The 13,018-nt window shown below is 40.1% G+C and overlaps 1 long non-coding RNA gene across 1 annotated transcript; it reads left to right on the top strand.

Annotated features, from left to right (window-relative positions):
* Positions 1-1,369: 1,369 nt before the first annotated feature.
* On the top strand, positions 1,370-7,575 carry LOC119566092. Its single transcript, XR_005225118.2, has 2 exons — positions 1,370-1,957; positions 4,626-7,575. It is a non-coding gene; the product is annotated as an uncharacterized LOC119566092 (long non-coding RNA).
* Positions 7,576-13,018: the final 5,443 nt, after the last annotated feature.

Raw genomic sequence — 13,018 nt, forward strand, 5'->3', positions numbered from 1 at the left:
ATGTTATCTGTGGTGCTTGAATTCCTGGCACGATTTTATTTCTTTCCTATAGAAAATAAACTTTTTTAAAGGGTTCAGTGTTTTAGAAAATATGTGGCTGATTGGATCACCCGAAGGATTAGTAATCAGCAGAAATGATAGAAGTCGGGCATCCTGACTTTCCAAGGTGTTTTGATAACTACATCAATCTAATAAAGTGGACATAAGCTGCTGGAGTGGCTCAGTGGTGAGGAAGAGTCAGTTTTGCTCTTCAGTGACTAATCCTTGCGACTTTAGTGTGTGGTGGTTACCACAAGGGGGTAAATTTATTTTAGCTTCCTAAAAGTCAAACTTTAACCTAGGTGTAACAACTGAAAGGTGATGTACAAAATCTACCATTCGAAGTAGTTGCTGCTAGTTTCCTGTTTTCCATTCCTCTCAAGCCCCCCCGTGCACAAGGTATAACAACCAAAAGTTATAGGATGTTTTCTTTACCGTATGTGCACATAACCATGTCATGGAACATGCATGCTTAGTATATAGCTCTCCTTATGAAAAATTAAAAATTTTCACCAAATTAAGATTGCAGATTCATATGTTGCAACATAAAATAATTTGGATTCATACTTCCCCCAAAGAAAACCTAATGGATTTGCTTTTCTTTGGTTCCTTTTGTAGAAAGGCTCATTCTCCATTCAATACCAGGAGTCCAGCTGGCATGGGGAAGTTGTTGGTGTTTTTCCATTAATGAATGTTTGGAATATAAATGACTAATTTATCAGTTTCTGTAGATCTGCAGATAAGTAAAATTAATTCTGCTATGTTCCATATCCCTGGAGACAAAAATATGAAATCTAAGATTATTTTTTCTTGCCTGACATACCTAATAAAAAATCAAAGAAATGCCAGCTTCCCTGCAGTCAGTGACATTGTATATTAACGTTGAGTTGCACTTAGCATGGGGGGAGAAAGATTAACTGTTCTAAATGAGAAATTTTAAATCATCCCAAACAGAGCTACACAGGAATAATGATAACAGAGATGAATATTTAATCAAAGTGGTGATTACTTTGGGACTAGAGCAATATTGTGTGTGTTTGCAGCACGCTTGAAGTTTGCATTATTACATTATTTGCCTTATTTATTATATTTCAATGAGGTATTCCATTTAAACTCCTTATTCAGTCAATTTGCAATGCTTTATTCTATTGCTTGCATTTTTTAGCACCAGCCATACATTTAGTGCTATCAAATTTTGTCATTTCCCCTTTTGATATTTCCCTCCCTGATTCCTGACCTTCCACATCAAATGGACCACTAAGCCCTTTCCTGAATCCATCTTGGCTTTTCCTTCTCCACAGCATGCACTTCCCCATGGGAGAGGATATGGGAGAGAGTGAACTGCATGTGACAAACGTTGGTCACATCACTTAATGTTCTGCTGGAGGACGCTCACATTATGGTGATGAGGGAAGCTTAAAAACCTGTATAACCCAAACAGAAGCCTGATCTCTCTCCTTTTCACAGGAGTGGGGCTTCCCAGCCCCTCAGCAAGCTCTCCATTACTATTGAACCCATTCCTTTTGTGCTTTTGAAGGGGCCTCCAGGTAGGGTCAGACTTCCCTGTCTACCCCTTTTCCCCTTTCAGGTGTGTGGCTGTGCTCACCAGGTGCTCTACCTTCCTCTCTCGCTGTCAGGTGACGTCTGTGGGGTAATGCTGACCTGGACCATATTTCTTCTGAGCGGAAATATGGACCATGCAACATCGAGGTTGATTGCAGGAGTGCTGTTCTTTATTTTCATTCTGCTCAAACGTGAAGAAGAGCTCTGTGAGATGCATATCTCTTTGGAGGTGTAACACGTTTCCTCGGTCTGATTGAGCTTTTACTCTAGAGCTCTGCCCTGTTACTCCACTCTGCCCACTTGAGTTAGTTCCCACCATCCTGGAAAATAGATGGAGCCTCTCTAACTGGTCAAAGTGGGTATTAATTAATAGGTATATAGCCTCAGTTTGAAATGAGCTTTTTTTATGATCAGGGAAAATTATGTACATTACTGTACAATTTTCAAAACTCCCTAAGTGACGTATTTAGGAACCTAAGTTACTTTTGAAAATGTTACCCTAGGATTACATGTTTGATTGCAAGAACAAGCAGTTTATAGGCTGCTAAGGCATCTGCATTATATACCGTAGTACTGTTCCAGTCAGAATAACTGAACCATAACTATATTGATTTTGAATGAATCTGTAAAATTTTTAAAACTGCAGTACTTCTCTCATAAATACACACACGTCTATAACATACTCAGATAATTAGTATGTAAGGTCCCCTGGGAAGAAAATGTAAGGGAAAAAGGAATTCAGGAGAGTTAGTAGTTTCTCAGAGTAAATATTTAAGGCAACAACAAACTATCCTAATGCAAAGAAATATAGGAAGAATCGTAAGATGGCTCGAGCAGGAGCTCTTTACGTTACCTGAAAATCAAAAAGGATTACTACAAAAAAGTGGAATCATGGGCATAGCTAGAGATCAGTATTAAAAATAGCCCAAGCAGGTCGGGACAAAATCAGGAAAACAAAGACACAGAATGAGTTGCACTGAGCAAGGGATGTAAAAGGCAATGAGAAGAGGTTCTATAAATGCTTTAGGAGCAAGAGAAAGATGAAGGAAAATGTAAGTCCACGATTTACAAGGGAAGGAGAGCTACCAGTGGACAACATGAAAGAGGCTGAAGTGTTTAATGCCTATCCTGCTTCAGTCTTCTCTTAAATAAATAATAATAAATAAAAAGTTAATGGTGACTACTAGATGCTTAACACAGTATTAACAAGGAGGGAGGCAAGAATAGGGAATGGACAGGTTAAAGAATATGTAGATAAATGAGATGTATCTAAGGCGGGGCCTGAGGAAATTCACCCTCGGAGCCATAAAGAACTAGCTAAAGCAATCTCGGAGCCATTAGTGATTATCTTTCAGAACTCCGAGGAAGGGTGAGGTCCCAGAGGACTGGAGAAGGGCAAATGGGGTACCTGTCTTTTAAAAAGATAACACAGAGGACCTAAAGAATTAGAGACCAGTCAGCCTAACTTCAGTACTTGGAAAGATACTGGAACAAATTATTAAACTACAAATTTGTAAGCACCTATTGGATAATAGGATGATAAAATAGCCTACAGGGATTTGTCACGAACAAATCATGCCAAACCAACCAAATTTTCCTTTTTGACTGGGTAATTTGGCCTAGTGGATGGAGGGGGAGAAGTAGACATGATTTATCTCCATTTTAATAAAGATTTTAGCTCAGTCCAACATGACATTCTCATAAGCAAACTAGGGAAATGTGGTCTAGATAAAATTACTATAAAGTGGGTTCACAACTGGTTGAAAGACCAGACTCAGAGTAGTTATCAATGGTTCGCGGTCCAACTGGGAGGACATACTTAGTGGGGTCTTGCACAGGTCTGTTCTGATCAGTATTTTAATTCATGACTTGGGTAATGGAGTGGAGACTGTGCTTCTAAAATTTATGGATGATACCAAGTTGGGAGGCGTTGCAAGCACTTTGGAGGACAGGATTAGAATTCAAAATGACCTTAATAAATTGGAGAATTGGTCTGAAATCAACAAGATGAAACTCAGTAAAGACAAGTGCAAAGTACTACACTTAGGAAGAAGAAATTAAATGCACAACAACAAAATGGGGAATAACTGGCTAGCCAGTAGTACCCCAGAAAAGGATGTGGGGGTTATACTAGATCACAAATCGAATAAGAGCCAGCAATGTGGTGCAGTGGCAAAAAAGGCTAATATCATTCTGGGGTAGACTAACAGGAGTGTCATATAAGACATGGGGGTGATTGTTCCACTGCTCTTGGCACTGGTGAAGCCTCAGCTGGAGTACTATGTCCAGTTTTGAGTGCAACACTTCAAGAATCTTGTGGACAAGTTGGACAGGGTCCAGAACAAACCTGATCTGTGGGGAAAGGTTAAGAAAACTGGACATGTTCAGTCTTGAGAAAAGAAGATTGGGGGGAGGGAGAAAAACCTGAGAACAGTCTTCAAATATGTTATGGGCTGTCAGAAAGAGGGCTGTGATCAGTTGGTCACCGTGTCCTCTGAAGGTCAGACAAGAAGCAATGGGCTTAATTTTCAGCAAGGGAGATTTAGGTTAGATATTGGGGAAAAATAACTTCCTAACTATAAGGGTAATTAAGCACTGGAATAGGCTTCCAAGGGAGATTGTGGGATCCCCGTTGTTGGAGGGTTTAAAGTCCAGGTTAGACAAACATCTGTCAGGGATGATCTTAGATATCCTTGGTCCTGGCTCAGCTCAGGGGGCTGGACTAGATGGCCTTTCAAGTTCCCTGCTAGCTCTGCAGATCTCTGATTCCATGTCTGTGTATAAGCATCATATCAGCACCAGTGTAAACTGACAACATTGTGGTTGAGAAATAAACAAAATGGAGATCAGGTTGTCCCCCAAGACATTCTTTAACCCCGTACGGCTTGGTGATACTGCTGGTCTTTAACAACTGATAGGAAGTAGAGGTGGATATGGCATACATCACAAGGTAAGTCAGCCTGCAGGTATCAAAAATTCTACTAGAATAATTCAGAAGTTATTTTCTGTGTTTTGTTTTTTAGGCCCATTTGTGCAGCGCTTGATTATTCGAAGTTCAACCAGTGAAGGGTTACAACTAAATCTAAAGCGTTTTCTTCCTCAAGTAGAGGAAGTGGACAAAGAAGATGTTAAAGAAGCAGAAGCTCCAAGATAGCCTGCCAGTGTATTATACTGCAAATTCTCCTAGCATTTTCTATTCAAGAATCCCCAGGAGTATTTAAAAATATGTTTTCCTATTAGTTTGTTTGTTTACTCTCAGAAATTGGTGGGGTAGCCCTGATCTCATCTTTTTTTAAAAAGTTAATAAATGTCATGTTTGAGATTTCATTTTTAATTCCTGCAGTATCAAAGGTACCTTTAGACTTTGAGCCACTTTGTTTCCTCCGTGTGCAGGTGAAAGCTTTCATCAAGTTCAGTTTGTTACACATTGTATTGTAATTTAACCAAAACTTACTTTATTATAAATTCCCATCATTATTGTATAACCTTCCAGGGCAATAGTCTCATAATTATGCATGCTTAATTCTTCATTAGTACTATTGGGAATGATGAGCCCAGTCCTTCAAGGTGCTGAGTATGTTCTATTCCAGTTGAAACCAATGGGAATAGAGTACTTGGCACTTTGCAGGATTGGGTCCTGTGTAAGCTTTAATGCACGATAGTTGAAATAGTTCATTTTGTGGGAGATGGATGTAGGTTTACTAGACAGAAATGGGTCACATTCTACTTTCTGTAACACCAGTATAAAAGTGGAATAACTCCACTGCAGCCAGTTGGTGTTACTCCTGAAATTTGCTGGAAATATCATTCTGCTCTGCACACGGGGGGAGGGGATTGCAAGGAGGTATAAGATTTTTTTTGTACTTCTGCGATACATGGGCCTTTGAATGAAGGATAGCCCCTGGGATAAGAGGTACTTATCTTTCGTTAAGATGAAGACATTCTGTTAAAGGAAGAGAGAGAGAAAGATCATGTGGATATGCATAAATATCCTGTTTGTTCAGTTCTAAAACGGTTAACGACTGGAGCTTGGGTTCTAGGACTCTGCGAGGTGGCAGGATACCAGATCTGTAGCCTGAGCTGAACATCTACACTGCAGTTAGACAGCCCCTTAGCCTGAGGCCTGTGAGCCTACGTTAACTGGCATGGGCCAGCTGCAGGTGTCTAATTGCAGTGACTAATGTCTAATAGACATACCCTGAGAAGGCTTCCCCCCCCTCCCTTGTCTTCCATCTGACACTATAGAAGACACCCCCCCACCCCCCACCTGCATGGGGGGCTGGGCACAGTGAAGCCTGTGGTGGAGTGCTGTTCCTGAGGTCATCTGTTTGCTTGCAGGGATTTCCTTGCATAAGAATGACAATAGGTAGCATTCTTACATAGATTTCCCATGCAGACTCTGTAACAGCCCTGGGGTTGTAGGACATGTGTGAGTAGGGAATGAGTAGTATCTGGGAGCTGTATTGCTATGGGCATAGTGATGGGCCAGACCTGCATATGTGCACTGCAGTTTGTAGAATTTACCTGACTACTTCAGGACATCTCTGCATCTGGCGGCCCAGAGCCCCCTGACAGAACAATGTAAAGGAAACTCAGTGACTTTCCTGTCTCTTCTGCATGCTTTACCTGCGTGACCCTTCAATTCTTGGCCAACAAAAATGATTATTAGAGTTGGCTGAAAGATGTTTAATTGAGAGATGGCTTTTTTATGTGAAAAATATGTAAAAAGAAATTGATCTGCTAAAAGTAAATGAAAAATTTATAGTTTTTGATTGATTACAAAAACTCAAAAATTGGGACTGGTTTCAAACCCCTTAAACTGCAAACAACTTTGGAATTTTTTGCAGAATTAGTGTTTAACTTTTTTGACCAGCTGTAGAGTTATGCAATCAGTTGAATCAATAACACTGAAAGCTTTTGGCACCAACTAGCAGTTACTATTAATCATTGTAATTCAAAAATTGACCATTATATTTACCTCAGAGTTGATGTGATTAATATGGTACATGTGGGCTGTAATTAAATGTCTTTTTTTCTCCCCAACATACTGCTTGAGTAAAAGCTTTGATTCTGTAGCATAAAAACATGAAATTTTAAGTAGTTGACGGAAAATAATTTTACTCCACTTTACTGTGTATAAAAACAAACAAAAACCGCTCTGCCAAAGCATTATCAACTCACTGATCATAACCAGCAGGTGGCATTCATCTTCTGTGCAGAACAGTTCAACTTAATTTGTCATTCTGTGTTTTCTCAAGTCGTCAAAGCACAGATCAAGAAAATTGAGACCAAGAACTTTACATGATTCAGAGTGGAAACTGGATATTTATATGAATATCCAGAAATCTAGAGTTTTCAATGACAAAAATATTAAACCTTGTGGTCCAGGGTCTAAAACAATCTCTCAATACTAGCGATCAGGATGAGGCCTAATGTAGGAGGCAGATAATCCCTCATCCTTCTTCTGAAGTATCTAACTACTGTCAGAGACAGGATGCTGGTCCATGTGGACCTTGTCACCTGATCCATTGGCCCCCTCAAATCAAAGGGAGTCCTTCTATTGACTCTCTTTCAGGCAGGAGGTGAATAAATACTGTCTTGGTTTGGAGCTAAAATCCAGTGCGACTTTATTGCACGATACTTTTTCCCTCAAGTAATCTTTTTTGCCACCAAAAATTTTACCAAGATATGAATATTAAGACCTGGGTTAATTTGATGTTCATGAAAGTGAGTGGCTGACATTACTAGCAAAAATAGTGTCCAATTATGTGATGTGTTTGAAGATGTAGACTCATCTGCTAGGCTGAAACATCCAACTTGCTTTAAATGTTGACTAAATTAGGAGTTGGACCAAATTCCAGAGAGTTGACAAGCTAATCCACTGTATCACCTGTCCTTATAGAAATGGCTGTATTCTAGTTTAAAGTAGTGGAAATATAGATATTAATTAAAACAATCTGTAAATATCATAGATAAAACTTTCTGCCTTTTTTTTTTTCATTTTTAGCAGAAGTTAGAATAAGTTGTAAGGTATTTCTTATAGCACTTGGGAAGCTCTGGCATATTAACCTATGAGCCACTGCTTTTGGCAACAACCAATGGATGGAAGGGGGAGAAAATTCATACATAGAATTGTTCGCCTTTTCCTGTGATTTGATTCAGTTATATCTCTGTCACCTACTGGATGCTCTCTGACCACGGGATGTGGTGTCTACTGAATTCTTCTGTATACTGTGACGGGGCAAGGCCAGATAGCTATAGAAAAGTAGTGGGAGACAGATATATTAGCTCCAGGCTAAACAAATCCCTGGTACCAGGATAAGTTAAATGGCAGCTGCTCTAGGTCAATTAAGACACCTGGGGCCAATTAAGAACTTTCCAGAAGGCAGGGAGAATGCTAGGTTGATTGGGACACCTGAAGCCAATCAGGGACTGGTTGAAACTAGTTAAAAGCCTCCCAGTTAGGTGGGGGTAGATGTCAGGAGCTGTGGGAGGAAGTTGCGCTGTTGGAGAGACTGAGCAGTATGCACCATATCAGGCACAAGGAAGGAGGCCCTGAGGTAAGGGTGAAGTGGAGCTTGAGGAAGTGGGGGGCTGCTGTGGGGAAGTAGCCCAGGGCATTGTACGTGTCATGTTTCTAAAAGATCAGCTACCATAGCTGATACTATTAGGGTCCCTGGGATGGAGCCCAGAGTAGAGGGCAGGCCCAGGCTCCCCCCTCCCCCCGATTAATCACTGAGACTGGGAGACAGAGACTGCACAAGGGAGGATAGCTTCTCACCTCCCTCGCTGGCTTATGATGAAAATCGCTCAGTAGACTTGTGACCCTTGTCTCTAGAGAGAAGGGTTACATGGAGGGTCGCAGTGAGCTTCTGAGGCGAGCAAAATTCACCAGGAAACGCGGGACCCACGAAGACAAGGACAGAGCTTTGTCACAATACTGATGCCAATATCCTAGCAACCTCAAGAGTGGGAGGCAACATTAAATATTAAGTAGAATGTATTCGGAGTGCAATATGGTTAGTCTCAAACTGAGGCACTGGAAAGGTGTAAGTATTGATGAGAATTTTATAGTAACTTTTTAGTAATACCAAAACTTGTTCCCAGAACTCCCAGGAGATTTTTATGTATAGCTTCACTAAATAATCTGTACTACAGTTAGCATCTAGAACCTCCCACTGAAATTGAAGCCCTAATGTACAAACACAGTATATGACAGTCCCTGCCCAGAAGAGGAACAGTCTGGATGGACAAGATTGAGGAAAGTTGGAAGGGGAAAGATAGGAATAGGGAAGTGAAGTGATGTGTCCAGGGTCACACAACAATCAATGACAGAGCTTGAATTGAATTTAGGTTTCTTGATTCACAGTACAGTGTCATATCCACTAGTCCATACTGACTCTAAAAGCAACAAACAACAAAGGCAATCTAACTAATTACCAGAAATATTTTGTACACTGAGCAGAAATTACTCCGTTCAGCTCTCATGTATTAGAAACTCCTGCCAGGAGCACTGGATGCCTCCAGTGACAATGGACTATGGAGCTGTTGCCTCTAATCTGCAAGTTCAAATTCAGGAAAAAAGTGACCCAAAATTACTGCTACTGGAAGGCTGCCTGGTGATCTGTGTTAAGGAATTGGTAATCTTAGGTGTGTGCATAACAAAACTCACCATCACAATTTGTCTCAATTGCTATCCTAAATTTAAGAAATGGGGTGTGTGTTTAATTCTGGAAGTGGTGATGTATGGTAGTTCTTATCTTTAGCAGGACTGAGTCAATAGTCTAGGGCAGGGATTCTCAAACTGGGAGTCATGAGGTTATTACAGGGGTGTCGTGAGCTGTCAGTCTCCATCTCAAACCCTACTTTGCCTCCAGCATTTCTAATGGTGTTAAATATATTAAAAGGTGTTTTTAATTTACAAGGAGGGGTCACACTCAGAGGCTTGCTATGTGAAAGGGGTCACCAGTACAAAAGTTTGAGAATCACTGTTCTGGTGATGAGAGAGTTCTGTCCCCTATACTCACCGATGTCTCCCTATTGGTCAGCAGTTCTATTGTTCTAATCTCATGGAAGATCATGGTCACAGAAGGAGAGGTAATTCCTTGGACAGCTAGGGTCAGTCCCTTGAAGGGATTTGAATATCTTGAACTGTCCTCTGTATTCAGTGGGAAGCCAGTGTGCAGATCAGAGCACTGAGTTAATGTGTTTGCAGCAACCTGTGGGCTGCTGTGTTTTGTACTTTTCAGGACATATGACTTCATTCCTAAGTTATATAAAACTGTATCACAACAATGAGCATGTCTGAAAGATATAACTGCAGTTTGGAAAATAGAATTTTAAGACTTTTTGTAGAAGCATCATCTGGTGAGTCCTAATTATTACAGCAAAGGAAGGTAGGCGGCACAAAATGTTTTGCCTGTGGCACCCGTACACCTGAGGCAAGTTCTGTTTATGCAGAGAAGGAGCAAGGTGGTAAAAGAGAAATGGGCAGTGGATCAGGGTGGTCTTTGGGGACAAAAAGGAATAGGAAAATGGGCCTTTCCAAGTTGTGTAGCTCAGCTGCACTTTGAATTTGGAAGCCCATCGATGAAGGCAGAGACATCTCTATTCACACGATAGAGCAGCAGTTTAATAGATAACCCTGGGAACATGCAATCTGTTATATGAGAATTAAATTTGTCCCTGTTATCTCTGTGTAGGGTTGTGCGTACATCTTCAAGGAGCTGTCCATGATTTTTCATTTTTTTACCAGTGCTGTAGAGTATGAAATGGTTTACTATTGAGAATAGTTCACTCAGACAAAGGCTATACTGTGTTCATTCCATTTCCACAAAAATGGCTTTTTTTTTTATGCCAAGTAATGTTATACAGAAGTAACTTATGAGATACTGTAATATGGAACACTTTAGGCTCGTTAATTGAAGGCAGCTAGATGTTTTTAGTGAAATTAGAAGATATTTACCATCATGAAGAATGTCTTCCAGCATCTATTGCATATGTTTTATTCCTTCCCCCTCCTCCAGCCTCTCATTCATTTAAAAGATTCCTACCCCTTTTGGAAGAGGGCAGTCAAATCTAAAATGAGTATTAAAAGATGGTCCAATTAATGAAGCACAAATATCCAGATAATTTTATACCACTACTTCTGAAACTGTAAGGCTGACCTTCACAGAGAAGTCCTTTTTTGAAACAAAACAAAACCCTGTAGAATTCAATAGTCCTGGTGCAAAAACCATGTAGTAATACTCTATCTGTTGTCAATTGTAATGTTGGGATCAAGGCCCTATTTAGTTGGGTCTGCGAATACTTAAATTGTTTGATGGTAAATGAAATTATTCTGATAAAATTGTAAAAATAACGTGTCTTTGGGTTGGAAGTTATTAGGACAAGATACAATTTTTTCCTGTATCAGCCACCTAATTTAGTACACTGAGGTAATTATTTTAAGAAGATGCGAGTTGACGGATGTGCTGATTAGATCATTAGCTATTTTCATAAAATATCAGTTTTTGCTAAGATTGGACCCCATTACTCAACACAGAAGGCGGATGCCATACATTCTGCCTTTTGCTTTTTTAGAAGGCCATCTGTTTGTGGTAAACCCAGCAAAATTTTGCAAGGCAATGATCATTCATGCTGGCACTCTCCACACAGAGATAAGGCCTAAAGACTTCCCACTGTGAGAGAATTGGGCCATGTTGTCTTGGATCCAGAATACTTGGATCACCTAATTAGCCCTGAAGCTACAAAATGGTCCATGAGGTGGAGAAAGCAGAAGATTACCCCTGTGAAAGTGAAGATCACATGGAAGAGGAGTATTCTCTCCAGAGCGGACACTGACAACATTGAAAGTGATGTTCCCCTCCCTTCCCTGAATAGGTCATCTGGAGGAAAAAGAAGTGAAAGACTCGAGTAATCAGCTATATGCCTGCCTAACCCAGTTTGTCACTGAGACTGCCCTGTGTTCTGAGCTCTGACCTTTTCCATCAACTGGTACCAGTTAACCACCACAAGAGTTAAAGATCCCAAGAAATGAAGGTTTGAACTCTTTCCTTTTATTTTAAAGGAGGGATACCTCGACACTTCAATGTCTTTCTAAGAGATCTGCTCTAGGAATTATTTTGGGAAAGTTCTCTCGCCTGTGGTATGCAGGAGGTCAAACTAGATGATCACAATTGTCCTTTCTGGCCTTGGAGAGAGAAACTGTCTGTCTGTGTGTAAATGGTGCCTTTCATGGTTTCCTAAAAGTAAAATCGACATTTCATCCAACTTGTCAGAACATTCTCTAAAGTTAAAAAGTCACTTTTGAAAGCTGCTGCTGTGTATGATTTCACCATCACCACTGTAATTAAGACTGTAGAAAGGCTTCTGTGTTATTGTGTGTGAACATAGCATGGAAGAGCAGAATTCTTGGAGGTGTAAAAGTGGAATTTCTGAGAAGCATTCTAATAGTTGTACTTTCTTAAAGCGAACCAAGATGGAATTACCACTTTAGGTCATCTCACCTGGCAAAGGTCTTAAGACCGGAATGGACATTTTATATTCTATGGCCACTCATGTCCTTCACCAGCTAGATAGAAGCACTAAGCTGGCTAGGGTCATAGATTGTGAGGAAACTGGCTCTTCCTGAAATTCTCCCAATTGCAGGATTAGCAAAAGCGATTCTTCTTGTGTCAACCTCATAATTTGATTTAATTACCCTCTGTATTGATTTATTTATTGGATAATTTGAACCTGTTGATTTATTGATTCAGTTTTAATAAGTTAATAATTTTGTTTTATTCTTACATAGCTCAGGGATATGTATGTTTAGTTTTATATTTACTTGCTTATTCTTAATAAAATCCATAAAAGTACACAAAGTTGGTTTATTCTATCAAAATTTTAACATGGGTCAAGTAACCTGAAGGGCAAAGGTCAGTAAAGTGTTTGGGAGCAACCTCTCTCTGTCCCTAAATTTCTACCTCTGTCCCACACATTACAGATTCGTCTCTAGATGAGGTTTAGGGAAGCCAAATAAAGATACTTTAATTTTTAACAGGGGTGTTGTTTTGTAAGCACATGCCAAGACCTAATTCCAGAATTTAATAAGTACCTATTTCCATTATTACTTGAGTTGCAATGGCAATAGACCCCAGCTGATATTTGCATGCCACTGTGCAAGGGGCTTTACATGCACATAGAATATCTCTGCCTTGCAGGGCTTACAGTCTAAATAGAGAGGACACATAAAGGGTGGAAGAAGGAAGCAAATTATCCCCATTTAGACATGGTGTTGAGCAAGATTAAGGGCTGATCGAGAGACAGTTTTTGTAGCACTAGAACTGTGTCTATTTAGAAACCAATAATAGCTAAAGTGATACAACTGCTAGTGTTGACACAGTTGTATTGGTGTAAAGGTGCTTATATCAGT

This window comes from Chelonia mydas, chromosome 4, assembly GCF_015237465.2.
Source record: "Chelonia mydas isolate rCheMyd1 chromosome 4, rCheMyd1.pri.v2, whole genome shotgun sequence".
In the NCBI taxonomy this organism is placed as follows: Eukaryota; Metazoa; Chordata; order Testudines; family Cheloniidae; genus Chelonia; species Chelonia mydas.